Below are 16609 nucleotides of genomic sequence, written 5' to 3' on the forward strand. Positions count from 1 at the left end.
CAGCCAACTGGGTAGATGTATGGACTCCCGCTGCAAGAACAGCAGCGGCGGCACCAGTAGCAGCATCTCGCAAACGCCAACTCTTTCCTAGGCAGGCTACGCTTTGTATCACCGGTTTCCAGAATACGCACACAGCTGAAAACCTCTTACGGCAACTGAGGAAGATCATCGCGGAATGGCTTACCCCAATTGGACTCTCCTGTGGATTTGTGGCATCGGACAACGCCAGCAATATTGTGTGTGCATTAAATATGGGCAAATTCCAGCACGTCCCATGTTTTGCACATACCTTGAATTTGGTGGTGCAGAATTTTTTAAAAAACGAGAGGGGCGTGCAAGAGATGCTGTCGGTGGCCAGAAGAATTGCAGGACACTTTCGGCGTACAGGCACCACGTACAGAAGACTGGAGCACCACCAAAAACGCCTGAACCTGCCCTGCCATCATCTGAAGCAAGAAGTGGTAACGAGGTGGAATTCATCCCTATATATGCTTCAGAGGTTGGAGGAGCAGCAAAAGGCCATTCAAGCCTATACAATTGAGCACGATATAGGAGGTGGAATGTACCTGTCTCAAGCGCAGTGGAGAATGATTTCAACGTTGTGCAAGGTTCTGCAACCTTTTGAACTTGCCACACGTGAAGTCAGTTCAGACACTGCCAGCCTGAGTCAGGTCATTCCCCTCATCAGGCTTTTGCAGAAGAAGCTGGAGGCATTGAAGGAGGAGCTAAAAGGGAGCGATTCCGCTAGACATGTGGGACTTGTGGATGGAGCCCTTAATTCGCTTAACAAGGATTCACGGGTGGTCAATCTGTTGAAATCAGAGCACTACATTTTGGCCACCGTGCTCGATCCTAGATTTAAAACCTACCTTGGATCTCTCTTTCCGGCAGACACAAGTCTGCTGGGGTTCAAAGACCTGCTGGTGAGAAAATTGTCAAGTCAAGCGGAACGCGACCTGTCAACATCTCCTCCTTCACATTCTCCCGCAACTGGGGGTGCGAGGAAAAGGCTCAGAATTCCGAGCCCACCCGCTGGCGGTGATGCAGGGCAGTCTGGAGCGACTGCTGATGCTGACATCTGGTCCGGACTGAAGGACCTGACAACGATTACGGACATGTCGTCTACTGTCACTGCATATGATTCTCTCCCCATTGAAAGAATGGTGGAGGATTATATGAGTGACCGCATCCAAGTAGGCACGTCAGACAGTCCGTACTTATACTGGCAGGAAAAAGAGGCAATTTGGAGGCCCTTGCACAAACTGGCTTTATTCTACCTAAGTTGCCCTCCCACAAGTGTGTACTCCGAAAGAGTGTTTAGTGCCGCCGCTCACCTTGTCAGCAATCGGCGTACGAGGTTACTTCCAGAAAATGTGGAGAAGATGATGTTCATTAAAATGAATTATAATCAATTCCTCCGTGGAGACATTGACCAGCAGCAATTGCCTCCACAAAGTACACAGGGAGCTGAGATGGTGGATTCCAGTGTGGACGAATTGATAATCTGTGAGGAGCGGGATGTACACGGTGATATATCGGAGGATGATGATGAGGTGGACATCTTGCCTCTGTAGAGCCAGTATGTGCAAGGAGAGATTAATTGCTTCTTTTTCGGTGGGGGTCCAAACCAACCCGTCATTTCAGTCACAGTCGTGTGGCAGACCCTGTCACTGAAATGATGGGTTGGTTAAAGTGTGCATGTCCTGTTTATACAACATAAGGGTGGGTGGGAGGGCCCAAGGACAATTCCATCTTGCACCTCTTTTTTCTTTCATTTTTATTTGCGTCATGTGCTGTTTGGGGAGTGTTTTTTGGAAGGGCCATCCTGCGTGACACTGCAGTGCCACTCCTAGATGGGCCAGGTGCTTGTGTCGGCCACTAGGGTCGCTTATCTTACTCACACAGCTACCTCATTGCGCCTTTTTTTTTCTTTGCGTCATGTGCTGTTTGGGGAGTGTTTTTTGGAATGGCCATCCTGCGTGACACTGCAGTGCCACTCCTAGATGGGCCAGGTGTTTGTGTCGGCCACTAGGGTCGCTTAGCTTACTCACACAGCTACCTCATTGCGCCTCTTTTTTTCTTCTTTGCGTCATGTGCTGTTTGGGGAGTGTTTTTTGGAAGGGCCATCCTGCGTGATACTGCAGTGCCACTCCTAGATGGGCCAGGTGTTTGTGTCGGCCACTAGGGTCGCTTATCTTACTCACACAGCTACCTCATTGCGCCTCTTTTTTTCTTCTTTGCGTCATGTGCTGTTTGGGGAGTGTTTTTTGGAAGGGCCATCCTGCGTGACACTGCAGTGCCACTCCTTGATGGGCCAGGTGTTTGTGTCGGCCACTAGGGTCGCTTATCTTACTCACACAGCTACCTCATTGCGCCTCTTTTTTTCTTTGCGTCATGTGCTGTTTGGGGAGTGTTTTTTGGAAGGGCCATCCTGCGTGACACTGCAGTGCCACTCCTAGATGGGCCAGGTGTTTGTGTCGGCCACTAGGGTCGCTTAGCTTACTCACACAGCTACCTCATTGCGCCTCTTTTTTTCTTTGCGTCATGTGCTGTTTGGGGAGTGTTTTTTGGAAGGGCCATCCTGCGTGACACTGCAGTGCCACTCCTAGATGGGCCAGGTGTTTGTGTCGGCCACTAGGGTCGCTTAGCTTACTCACACAGCTACCTCATTGCGCCTCTTTTTTTCTTCTTTGCGTCATGTGCTGTTTGGGGAGTGTTTTTTGGAAGGGCCATCCTGCGTGACACTGCAGTGCCACTCCTAGATGGGCCAGGTGTTTGTGTCGGCCACTAGGGTCGCTTATCTTGCTCACACAGCTACCTCATTGCGCCTCTTTTTTTCTTTGCGTCATGTGCTGTTTGGGGAGTGTTTTTTGGAAGGGCCATCCTGCGTGACACTGCAGTGCCACTCCTAGATGGGCCAGGTGTTTGTGTCGGCCACTAGGGTCGCTTAGTTTACTCACACAGCTACCTCATTGCGCCTCTTTTTTTCTTTGCGTCATGTGCTGTTTGGGGAGTGTTTTTTGGAAGGGCCATCCTGCGTGACACTGCAGTGCCACTCCTAGATGGGCCAGGTGTTTGTGTCGGCCACTAGGGTCGCTTAGCTTACTCACACAGCTACCTCATTGCGCCTCTTTTTTTCTTCTTTGCGTCATGTGCTGTTTGGGGAGTGTTTTTTGGAAGGGCCATCCTGCGTGACACTGCAGTGCCACTCCTAGATGGGCCAGGTGTTTGTGTCGGCCACTAGGGTCGCTTATCTTACTCACACAGCTACCTCATTGCGCCTCTTTTTTTCTTTGCGTCATGTGCTGTTTGGGGAGTGTTTTTTGGAAGGGACATCCTGCGTGACACTGCAGTGCCACTCCTAGATGGGCCAGGTGTTTGTGTCGGCCACTAGGGTCGCTTATCTTACTCACACAGCTACCTCATTGCGCCTCTTTTTTTCTATGCGTCATGTGCTGTTTGGGGAGTGTTTTTTGGAAGGGCCATCCTGCGTGACACTGCAGTACCACTCCTAGATGGGCCAGGTGTTTGTGTCGGCCACTAGGGTCGCTTATCTTACTCACACAGCTACCTCATTGCGCCTCTTTTTTTCTTTGCGTCATGTGCTGTTTGGGGAGTGTTTTTTGGAAGGGACATCCTGCGTGACACTGCAGTGCCACTCCTAGATGGGCCAGGTGTTTGTGTCGGCCACTAGGGTCGCTTATCTTACTCACACAGCTACCTCATTGCGCCTCTTTTTTTCTTTGCGTCATGTGCTGTTTGGGGAGTGTTTTTTGGAAGGGCCATCCTGCGTGACACTGCAGTACCACTCCTAGATGGGCCAGGTGTTTGTGTCGGCCACTAGGGTCGCTTATCTTACTCACACAGCTACCTCATTGCGCCTCTTTTTTTCTTTGCGTCATGTGCTGTTTGGGGAGTGTTTTTTGGAAGGGCCATCCTGCGTGACACTGCAGTGCCACTCCTAGATGGGCCAGGTGTTTGTGTCGGCCACTAGGGTCGCTTAGCTTAGTCATCCAGCGACCTCGGTGCAAATTTTAGGACTAAAAATAATATTGTGAGGTGTGAGGTATTCAGAATAGACTGAAAATGAGTGGAAATTATGGTTTTTGAGGTTAATAATACTTTGGGATCAAAATGACCCCCAAATTCTATGATTTAAGCTGTTTTTAGTGTTTTTTGAAAAAAACACCCGAATCCAAAACACACCCGAATCCGACAAATAAAAATTCGGTGAGGTTTTGCCAAAACGCGGTCGAACCCAAAACACGGCCGCGGAACCGAACCCAAAACCAAAACACAAAACCCGAAAAATTTCAAGTGCACATCTCTACTTCTATTACATCTGACTATTTGTTTGCTGTATTGGACGAATAAAAAAATTGTGTGTTCTTCGAAAAAAACACCGGTCTGCTTGATTCCTGCCGCCCACACTGTGAGGGATGTAAAAGATACCTTTTTGTGTACGCGAGACAGGACACTAATGTAAGTGTTACTCCTAAAGTTCAGCACATTTTAAATGAATGTACCCCCGATGTTTGGTGGCAGAAAGATACCTTTATGGGAAAGTAAGACAGAACTATAAAGTGAGTGTCTTTCTGATAAACGGGAGAACATCTGAATGAAGTTTTGGATGAAGATAAAAAGTCTCAAGTTTTTTTGTTTTAAAGTTTTAATATTTTAAATCAGCGCTAGTTTGCAACCACCCATTGTTTTGCATCTATTCGTTCTATAGGGATTAATAAGGGAAAATCCCATGTGTTGCAAACCAGCAGCTTTCATCTGGTAGCGCAGGGCTACATATATATATTGTTTGTTTAATTGAGAAACCTACCAGGTACAATGCAATCTTAGACCTGGTATTAACAAACAATGGGGATTTAGTATCAGGTATTATAGTAGGGGAATCCATAGGAAACAGCGACCACAATATGGTCACATTCAATATCAGTTTTCATAAACAGTCCTATACTGGCTCGAATAGGACTCTAAACTTTAGCAAAGCGAATTTTGAAAAGATGAGGGTATTTTTCAGGGATATTGAATGGGAAGGTTTGTTTCTAGGAAAAAATACTACGGAGAAATGGGATGTACTAAAATTCCGCTAGCTAAAAATACTCTCAAATTTATTCGTACGAGCAGCAAAAAATGGAATAAAAATCATAAACCAATATGGCTTAACAAAAAGATAAAGGAACTTATGGGCAAGAAAAGGTGAGCATTTAAAAAATACAAATCTGCCGGGGAAACGGAGACATTTCAGCACTATAAGGACTGTAACAAAATATGCAAAAAGGAAATAAGAGCGGCTAAAGTAGAAACTAAAAAACTAGTAGCAAAGGAAGGCAAAGCAAATCCCAAAAAAATCTTTAAATACATTAAAAGCAAGAGATTAAAGAAGGAGAGTATAGTCCCTTTAAAAGACAAGTTAGGAGTCTTTAGCAAAAATGATAATGACATAGCGGACACACTAAATGAGTTTTTTTCAACAGTATTTACTAGAGAGGACCCAATTCAGGGACTAACACATAATCTCAATAATGAGAATATCCCACTGATAGGTACTTATTTAAGTGAGGAGGTAGTCTGTGACCGATTAAAACATTTAAAGATTAATAAGTCACCGGGTCCCGATGGAATTCACCCAAGGGTTCTAATGGAGCTTCACTCTGAACTTACAAAACCGCTATTTTTGATCTTTAAGGATTCAGTAATATCAGGTATGGTTCCCAAAAACTGGCGTATAGCAGAAGCAGTGCTATATTCAAAAAGGGAAGTAAACCTGAACCAGGTAATTATAGACCAGTTAGTCTTACATCTATAGTGGGGAAAGTATTGGAAGGTATTCTAAGAGATAATATTCAGAAGTTCCTTGAAGTCAATAAGGTCATTAAAAGGAATCAACATGGATTTGTTAAGGACAGATCCTGTCAAACCAACTTACTGGGCTTTTATGAAACACTAAGTGCAAACTCAGATCAGGGTAAAGAGGTGGATGTAATCTTTTTAGACTTTGCGAAAGCTTTCGATACTGTACCGCACATGAGACTTTTCTACAAGCTACAAGAAATAGGGCTAGGAAGCACAATATGCACTTGGATCAAAAATTGGTTAGATAACAGGGAGCAGTGCGTTGTGATTAACGGATCTTATTCAAATTGGTCTGAAGTGCTAAGTGGTGTACCACAAGGCTCAGTGGGGCAGATGTATTAACCTGGAGAAGGCATATGGAAGTGATAAACCAGTGATATGTGCAAGGTGATAAAGGCAGCAGCCAATCAGATCCTAACTGTTAATTTACATATTGGAGCTGATTGGCTGGTGCTTTATCACCTTGCACATATCACTGGTTTATCACTTCCTTATGCCTTCTCCAGTTTAATACATCTGCCCCAGTATTAGGACCGCTATTGTTCAATATTTTCATTAACGACCTAACAGAAGGTCTAGAGAGCATGGTGTCAATTTTTGCAGATGATTCCAAATTGTGTAAAGTTATAAATACATAGGGGGATGCTGAGTCGCTTCAGAACGACTTAGTTAAATTAGAAGCATGGGCAGCAAAATGGAGAATGCGCTTCATTACAGACAAGTGTAAGGTAATGCACTGTGGTAACAAGAACAAAAATAACACCTACATACTAAATGGGGTAAATTTAGGGGATTCTGTATTGGAAAAGGACTTAGGTGTCCTCATAGATAGCAAACTAAGCAGTAGTATCCAAAGTAGGATTGCAGCAAAGAAGGCTAATAAGATATTAGCATGCATAAAACGGGGAATTGATGCTAGGGACGAGAGTGTTATACTCCCGTTGTATAAATCACTAGTGAGGCCACACCTTGAATACTGTGTACAATTCTGGGCACCTTACTACAAAAAGGATATCCTGGAGCTAGAAAAGTTTCAGAGGCGGGTGACCAAACTAATTAAGGGCATGGAGACGCTGGAATATGAGGAAAGGCTTGTAAGGCTAGGCATGTTTACATTGGAAAAGAGGAGACTAAGAGGGGACATGATCAACATCTACAAATATATAAGGGGACAATACACAGATCTTGTGCAGGACCTGTTTTTGGTTAGATCAACACAGAGAACTCGTGGACACTCGCTCGGGTTAGAGGAGAGGAGATTCGCACAATACGGCGTAAAGGCTTTTCACGGTAAGGATGATACGTGTTTGGAATTCCCTGCCTGAGGGAGTTGTAATGTCGGACTCAGTCAACACCTTTAAGAATGGATTAGATAAATTCCTAATGGATAAGGATATCTAGGGTTATGGTGCATACTCACGCACTATAGTTATTATAAAAAAGAGGGATAAAACGTAACGGCAGACATCAGAATCAGTCAAAATTTTATACCAAATAATCCTGCATAGGAGACCACAACTAGGTTGAACTCGATGGACAATTGTCTTTTTTAAACCTTAGATACTATGTTACTATGTTACTATTGCTTTCTCTGACCCTCTTTGCAATATTTGGCTCTCTCAATGTAATATTGTACACTTTCCACTATAGGAAATCACCCTGGTGATATTACACAAATTACTGAGTATCTTTATTAAAATAAGTTATTGTTCTATGCTGTGACTACTACTAATATTGAATTTATCATTTCCAAGAGTTTATTTGACAATTTCATATTTTTCACTTCCATTATTGGATCTGATTATAGCCCAAATGCCTATTCTGGGTTTAATGAATTTTTAACTAATATAATAAAAGTTAAGTTTTATTTACATTTCCCCACAAAGACAAGAGTCCTTTTTCTTTTCAGGTTCTGCATATTGCAAAACCATACAGTACAGGATATCACTAAACTGCATTTACCCTCTGGTAATGAAACATAGAAACATAGAATTTGACAGCAGATAAGAACCACTTGGCCCATCTAGTCAGCCCCTTATCTAACCATATTTTTACCTCAAACCTTATTTGAGCCTTATTTCTTTGTAAGAATATCCTTAGATGTTTAAATAGCGCTACTGTCTCTACCATCATTGATGGAAGGCTATTCCACTTGTCCACTACCCTTTCTGTGAAGTAGTTCACATACCTTAATGTTCTGTGTTTCTATGTTCACTTTACTTATATTTTCCAGGGTTTATAAGCAAACTACATGAACCTGGATGTCACATGGTAATATATGCTATATAAAGTTATAAACACATGCTTTGCCACCATGCTGTAACACAAATAATAAGGGTAATACCAGACCCAGATCCTCTCTTTCAAAATAATAATGACCTCGCCATTGTTTCCTGACTGAAAGTGTCATTACAGTGCTATAAAATAGAGATATCATGAAACTCATTCCCCATGTCTCTAGTTAGATTAGCTGTCCTGGAGGACGCTGATTGTTATTTACATGTGAACCAGATGGCCACAGCTTAGAATGTGGGATAAGCCATGACGTAGATTGTGCATCATTGGCATTGAAAAGATTAAGTATATCGATATACAGTATAAGCAGGTTAAAAGAAATCCTGCTTTAGCATGCCTTTATTGCTCAATGCCAGTGGCTTGGGATGTAGGAAATATTTACATATGTAGCAATGAGAACCGCTGCAATCATTTTCTATTTCATGTAATTGTTCCATAAATATTTTAATTCTACTTTAATTAGCTAAGACAAAAGATACGTCTTCATGTGGATAGAAGGAGGAAAAATCTTATACAAATGAAATTCATTTTGTCTGCACAGGTATAACAATTTGGCTTTTACCCAGTGCTTCAAATATATAACTCTAATGCAGTTGCCTTCTTTCCATAATATAATCCAAGTACAGATTCTGCTTTCACCTTTTTCTTCCATCTAATAACACTTTTTAATTATGAAAGAAGTTTATTTAACAAAATACCGGTATGTTAGCTTGACATTTCCTTTTGTAACACAATATGCCTGCATTTTATATTGAATCTCATGACACAAAATACTATTCTGTCCATACACAAGAGTTATTCTGTTAACCCGCAGTTCACAATTGATAAGTTCAGTCAACATTTTTAGAAATATCTTTGGAGTGAATAACAAGTACAATATAAATACTTCCATTAATGGTGCTCTTGTGATACCCTGACAGGTGTTGATATTTATTGGATAGCATTAGTTCCCGTCTATTGGCAGAGAGGTGAAGGTACAAGTATTTACCAGATACAGAGGATAACATTCTGTCTTCACATTTCTTTTATTACAGTAGAGGTTAGATTACAATTAAAATTAGGCAAATATATCAGTCAGATATAACGTTTCTCTTCACAACACATATATTGTCTATTACAATTAAGAGCAGTCATTTTTACTTCAGGGTTACACATGCTGTAGAAGTTAAGTTTTATTGTGCCTGAACTCCTCTTTCTTGTGTTATAGGGGTTAAATATGGTTAGCAATTCAAGTCAACACTACAATCTCACATATACTGTAACTATTGGTGCTTTTAATCACCCCTTTGCTGTGTACATCAAATTACCGTTTAACTTCTGCAAACTTGAAATAACTGACAATACCATATAAGTTAAAGTTTCTGTGTACAAGCCAGACACTTTATATTAGTGTACTGTTAATAAAGTACAAGCAATTTGAGTAATTTGCAGTCTGAGTCTCCTGGTTTTACAAGCATATATGTTTCTAAAGGGATCCGGTTTGAAGATCGACAGTGTCTAGGTCGACAATGTTTAGGTCGACCTAGGTCGACATGGATGGAAGGTCGACAGGGTTTCTAGGTCGACATGTGCTAGGTCGACAGGTCTAAAGGTCGACATGAGTTTTAAAAAAAAAAATATTTTTTCATACTTAACGATCCACGTGGACTACGATTGGAACGGTAAAGTGTGCCGAGCGAAGCGGTAGCGGAGCGAAGGCACCATGCCCGAAGCATGGCGAGCGAAGCGAGCCATGCGAGGGGACGCGGTGCACTAATTTGGGATCCCGGTCACTTTACGAAGAAAACGACACCAAAAAAAAAATCCTCATGTCGACCTTTAGACCTGTCGACCTAGCACATGTCGACCTAGAAACCTTGTCGACCTTCCATTCATGTCGACCTAGTGACTGTCGACCTATAGTGGTCGACCTAAACATTGTCGACCTAGACACTGTCAATAAAACGAACCACACCCGTTTCTAAAATGGGTGCAATGTGTGGCTTGCACACGACCCGCGGGTCCAGGGGGGCCCACATCACATACACTGCACCCATGTTTTAATACTGTACTTATCATTCTAGAGTCCCATGTCAGGCGCTACAGCCGCAGAAAAAAATCACTGCCAAAATAGCGACCGCACATGCACAGTAGTAATTAGTTTCCGGAACATGGCAGGCACCATGTTTCTGGAGACCTCCGCATGCGAAGTAGACTATGGCACAGTGCCAATAGTCTACTGTGCCATGAAGAGGAGGATGGGGGGGGGGGGCACCCAGAGTCTGCACACGGACTCCCTCCTCTGCTAAAATGCCCAGGTCTACAAGTAAGGTTAACTGTTGTTAAAATATCCTGAATGACATGTACTTGGCTGTTCCCTGCACTTTTGACATGCATGATGTACTGTAAGGCTGGGGCTGGGCTGATTTGCAGTTTTCCCTGTCATCTGAGTAGGATCAGCTGTTACACTTCCTGGTTTTCTCCAATATTAGCAGTATCTGTATTACTTTCCTCAATCCTGTTTAGTCATAACAGAATGCTGAACAATGCACTATTATCAGTGTTCCAGTGAGATACAGTAAGTAGAGTCTGTGGAATATTGCTGTTTTTAGGCTATTAGGTTTGTGGCACTGACACATGTTAATCTCTCTATTAAGCAGCTAAAAGATAGTAGTTGCAATAAGATTGGTATTAAGGATTTCACACTTCTATGTCACAGTTTTCAATAAATTACTTGCTGTGGCTATTGGCTAAAAGAACAACTTTGCAGGATCATCTGCACGAACAGTCTGTCTGTCTGTCACTGTATCCTACACTGCCGCTTCTGTGTGATAGAATGAGAGCTTGGTGTATAATACAACTTTCCTGGCTAGAACTGAAGTGCCGCCGTATATGTTCTTAGAAAGTCACTTGCGGAAAATAGGTTAATAGATGCTGCACTTTACTGACAGGAGTCGATTTTAATTTGGTACATATTGTATACTGGCGCAATCAGATTTACAGACCTGCTCCATGATTAGCTTAGTTCAGAACTAACAGCTCAGCTGTCAATTACTCCTGTGGGGGTGGATATGCTGGGGGCATATCATGTGTATCTGGCACTGCTGGGGGGCATATCATGTGTATCTGGCACTGCTGGGGGGGGCATATCATGTGTAGCTGGCACTGCTGGTGGGCATATCATGTGTAGATGGCACTGCTAGGGGGCATATCATGTGTAACTGGCACTGCTGGCGGGCATCTCATGTCTATCTGGCACTGCTGGGGGGCATATCATGTCTATCTGGCACTGCTGGAGGGCATATCATGTGTAGCTGGCTCTGCTGGGGGGCTTTTCATGTCTATCTGGCACTGCTGGAGGGCATATCATGTGTAGCTAGCACTGCTGGAGGGCATATCATGTGTAGCTGGCACTGCTGGGGCGCATAACATGTGTAGCTGGTACTGCTGGGGGGCATATCATGTGTAGCTGGCACTGCTGGGGGGCATATCATGTCTATCTGGCACTGTGGGGGCATATCATGTCTGTCTGGCACTGCTGGAGTGCATATCATGTCCATCTGGCATTGCTGGGGGGCATATCATGTGTAGCTGGCACTGCTGGGGGGCATTTAGTACGAAAAGAGAAGGGGTTTTTGATCCTGCACCGACCTTAGATTCAAAGTACATTAATAATCAAATAGTGGCCAGAAATGGACAATGTTTGTGGAAATTCCTATCTGTCCGTATGGCGGTGCGCCCAGAGTCAAAAAAGAAACAATTGTACATGCACAAGAAGGGAAGTATGACTCTTGTTTGGGCGCACTCTTAATATGATATCTAAGTGTTGATAGATAGGTGATAAGCCTAACAATCCAGAAAATAGTCTTTATTCCTGCTCTTTAGGATACATAGAGACTCAGCATGACCTATAGGACATATGTCTGAAAAAATGAAATGTTCAGATCTTAGTTATGCCTGGATAACCGCATATTGGAAGGTAGCTACATCTTAAGCTGCTTCCATCTGCCAAAGATCTGTACAAACTGTGTTTGTATTGATGCACCCTTCGTTGGGTTGAGTGAGTGGGTGGGAAAGCCCACACACTATGGGAAATTCTGATAATCGACCACTGTCATGGGTAGATCGTGGCGAATGAGGATTCAAAGGTAATGAAGTAGAGTATAAGTGGTGATGCTGCTGTTGGTGTTCTTCTAACAGGGAAGGAAAACCTCCTACTCCACTGGGTATTCCCTAGAGGTCGCCCTTCTAGGTACTGACCCAGCCCACCTTCGTTTAGCTTCCAAGATCGGACGAGATTGGGCGTGATCGCAGGGGTATGGTCGTAGAAAGGTTTGACCCTGTTCCACCAATGAGAGTGCACTGAAAACGGAGGGATGGAGTCCTCTTCAGAAAAGAATTAAGGATAGGACTGGGTGGTAGCTGCGGTTAGATGGAGGTTGCAGCAATTGGATAGGTGTGAATCTGCTGTCCACGTTAGACTGAGGAGACGTGTCCCCCTGGGGGGCACGCTCCCCAGAATCGTGGATGAGAGTTCACAGAAGGAAGATAGATGGAAAATGGAGAGGGTACAGAGTAGAAGGATTGGTGCAGGAGGTGGAGATGTTACCTAGTATAATTGGATTGCAATATAGCGAATCCCTTGTAGGTTTATCTGTCACTTTCTAGCCGAAATTTGTTAGACAGGAGCAGTTTTTGCTTTCTGTAGTAGGAGCTTGTGCTAGAGACGGCTAAAATATGCCCTCTGTGATAGCCACTGGGGTAATTAGCCCTTGGAAAGCAAAAAATACAAAAAAAACCTTAGTACCCACAGTTTGGAATTTGCCTGAGGCAGACTGTTGGTGAAATTGCACACCACCTGTCACTAACACATAGAGTGTGAAGGAAGAGCCATATATCTCATGCTGTTCATAGACAAAATAAATATTCTATGTTCATTCACTGGAAAATACCAGTATTGTAAAATGTAAATACCAGAAATACCCTTTACAGATGTCATACAGGTAGATGCATTTGGGAAGCAGAGAAAGTGCCCGCAAAAAAGGTTAGGAGCCACAAATTGTCCGCCCCTATCACATGATTGTATAACACTGTGCCCACAAACAAAAATGCACACATGTATGTAATAACCTAGCTGGAAATCCCAGCAATATCTTATTTATAAATAACCTGGCTGGAGATACCAGCGTATTTGGTGACACAAGTTATTGTACGATGCAGGATTATTCTGCTACAGCATAAAATTCAAGTGGTGACCCAAACTATTTCACAAATGCAGAATTAGTCTGCTAAGGCATAAAATTCAAATGTCAGGCATTAGATTAACACAGAACAAATATATACTGAGTGATTCTGCTGAGGCATAAATTATGAATCAATAAGGTATTAGATACCACCTATTCAATGGTCAGACAGGCTGGTGCCCATGAGGAATGAATCAATAGGGTATAAAGCATCACCCATTCAAAGGTCAGACAGGCAGGTGCCCAAGAGGAAGCTGGAAATACCAGCAATCTTGGTAACACAAAAGATATATACAGAATGAATCTGCTAGGGCAAAAAATTATTATGAATCAATAAGGTATCAAATATCACCCATTCAAAGGTCAGACAGGCAGGTGCCCATGAGGAAAACGCGTTTTACCCGGTCACCCGGCTTCGTTCTCAGAACGGAAGTGAACAAGCCCGTGACCGGGTGAAACGCGTTTTCCTCATGGGCACCTGCCTGTCTGACCTTTGAATGGGTGATATTTGATACCTTATTGATTCATAATAATTTTTTGCCCTAGCAGATTCATTCTGTATATATCTTTTGTGTTACCAAGATTGCTGGTATTTCCAGCTTCCTCTTGGGCACATGACTGTCTGACCTTTGAATGGGTGATGCTTTATACCCTATTGATTCATTCCTCATGGGCACCAGCCTGTCTGACCATTGAATAGGTGGTATCTAATACCTTATTGATTCATAATTTATGCCTCAGCAGAATCACTCAGTATATATTTGTTCTGTGTTAATCTAATGCCTGACATTTGAATTTTATGCCTTAGCAGACTAATTCTGCATTTGTGAAATAGTTTGGGTCACCACTTGAATTTTATGCTGTAGCAGAATAATCCTGCATCGTACAATAACTTGTGTCACCAAATATGCTGGTATCTCCAGCCAGGTTATTTATAAATAAGATATTGCTGGGATTTCCAGCTAGGTTATTACATACATGTGTGCATTTTTGTTTGTGGGCACAGTGTTATACAATCATGTGATAGGGGCGGACAATTTGTGGCTCCTAACCTTTTTTGCGGGCACTTTCTCTGCTTCCCAAAGGCATCTACCTGTATGACATCTGTAAAGGGTATTTCTGGTATTTACAATACTGGTATTTTCCAGTGAATGAACATAGAATATTTATTTTGTCTATGAACAGCATGAGATATATGGCTCTTCCTTCACACTCTATGGGGTATATTTACTAAGGTCCCGATTTTGACCGAGATGCCGTTTTTTCATCAAAGTGTCATCTCGGTAATTTACTAAACTCAAATCACGGCAGTGATGAGGGCATTCGTATTTTTTGGGAAGTCCAAGTAAAAAATTACGAATGAATACACCATCGGTCAAAACGCGCCTGTTTAGATATGAATCTCGGTCATTTACTAACCATTCGTAATTGTAATGTCTGCCGTGAAAATGCATTTGCGGCCGTGAAAAATTACAAATCGTAAAAAAGTCCTAAAAAAAAACAGACCTGCTTTTGAAAAGCGTGTTTACATGTGTACTCAATTATCCATTACTCACACCTGAATTTTTGGCCCTATAAAAGTGTCCCAGGCACATTTTGAAATTCTCTCACTCTGAAATGGCGGCTGTGGTGTGTGCTAATGACTTTCTGTTTGCTGTGGGATACCTGAGACTGCTCCATGAGGCTTCCAGAAATCAGGGCCAGGTAAGTGAACATGGTCAGCAGGTTGTCCAGGTGCCGCGGAGGCTGCGCAAGCCACGTTTTTTTAGGGGACGTTTAAACTTAAACGCATTGTCTGATGATAGGGTCATACAGATGTTCCGCCTAAATAGAAACAACATTTTCCGCCTGTATGACCTTGTCAAACTGGGACTAGACCCTGAGACAGCACGCTCTCGCTCTGTCTCAGGCCTGCACAAACTCCTGGCTGTGTTACACTTTATGGCTACTGGGAGCTTCCAGGCTGTGGCAGGCGACGTTATTGGTATCTCGCAGCCAACCTTTTCAAAATATTTGAATCAGGTGAGTTGAAAAATACATACACGTTTATGTCTAAGTGTTGCTTCTGTAAGCTCTTACAACACAGTATTGTATAGAATACATAACATGACACTCACCTTAGATTGTTTACTGTCCACTCAGGTTTTGGATGTCTTGGATCCACATATTAATGCCTCAATCTGCTTCCCTACCCAGGAGTCGGAGTGGCGTGCTGTCAGGGTAGCTTTCTATGAGCTTGCTGGCATGCCCAATGTGCTGGGGGCCATAGATTGCACACACGTTCAGCTGAGACCACCTAGGGGCCGTCAATATATATATACCAACAGACATATGGCCCAATCCACTAATGTCCAGGTGGTTTGTGATGCAAAACTAAAAATTATGAGTGTGGTTGCAGGTTACCCTGGTGGCTGCCATGACTCCTTCATCCTCAGTCAGTCATCGCTCTTCGATAAATTTGAGGACGGACAAATGCCTGATGGCTGGCTGCTGGGTATGTTCCAAATGTGTTGTGTGTATGTCTTTTAACTACAAACTCCATTTTTGTATAGGGTAATTAATAATCATACACATGTACTAATGTTGCCTATATATGTTTTTCAGGTGATGGTGGTTATGGCTGCTTCTCTTGGCTCCTTACTCCATTGTCCCAACCTGATTCTCCTGCTGAACACAGTTACAATCATGCACATAAGGCTACGCGGAATGTGATAGAAAGATGTTTTGGTGTGCTGAAATCACGGTTTCGGTGTCTGGATAAATCTGCTGGCCTTTTGTTGTATAGTCCCTCAAAGGTGACTAGGATTGTGTTCTGCTGCTGTTTTCTCCATAATCTGTGTTTGAATCAACATCTGGCACATGATGAGGGAGAAAGCAGTCAGCAAGCAGAGGAGTTAGAAACATCTGGTGACAGTGTGAGTACAGATGTAGGGAGGCAGGTAAGGCAAGAAGTGATTCAGCGGTATTTTACTGGTAAGTTTTTGTTGGATGTAATTAACCTTGACTAAACACTTTGCAATACATTTTTGTAAGTGTGATTGTGTGTTTTGTTACTTAATGTTTGTTGTTTATAGTGGTGTGTACATTGTAGTTAGTTTTTGATATAAATACATTGTCATTCATTACCCCAGAAAAACATACATACATACCGTCTTCTACAATGTTTGACACGGACACTGGAAGTTGTGTGATTTAAAGAATCAAATTTTTATTGTGTTACACAA

At 42.8% G+C, this 16609-nt stretch overlaps 1 protein-coding gene and 1 pseudogene across 1 annotated transcript in view; both read right to left on the reverse strand.

The window, feature by feature from the left end:
• The window catches only part of GALR1 (galanin receptor 1), a 386889-nt gene that overhangs the window by 60900 nt on the left and 309380 nt on the right, over nucleotides 1-16609 (reverse strand). The window lies entirely within an intron of this gene.
• LOC134929920 (5S ribosomal RNA) lies at nucleotides 12354-12472 on the reverse strand (annotated as a pseudogene).

The sequence above is a fragment of the Pseudophryne corroboree genome, chromosome 5 (assembly GCF_028390025.1).
Source record: "Pseudophryne corroboree isolate aPseCor3 chromosome 5, aPseCor3.hap2, whole genome shotgun sequence".
Lineage (NCBI taxonomy): Eukaryota > Metazoa > Chordata > Amphibia > Anura > Myobatrachidae > Pseudophryne > Pseudophryne corroboree.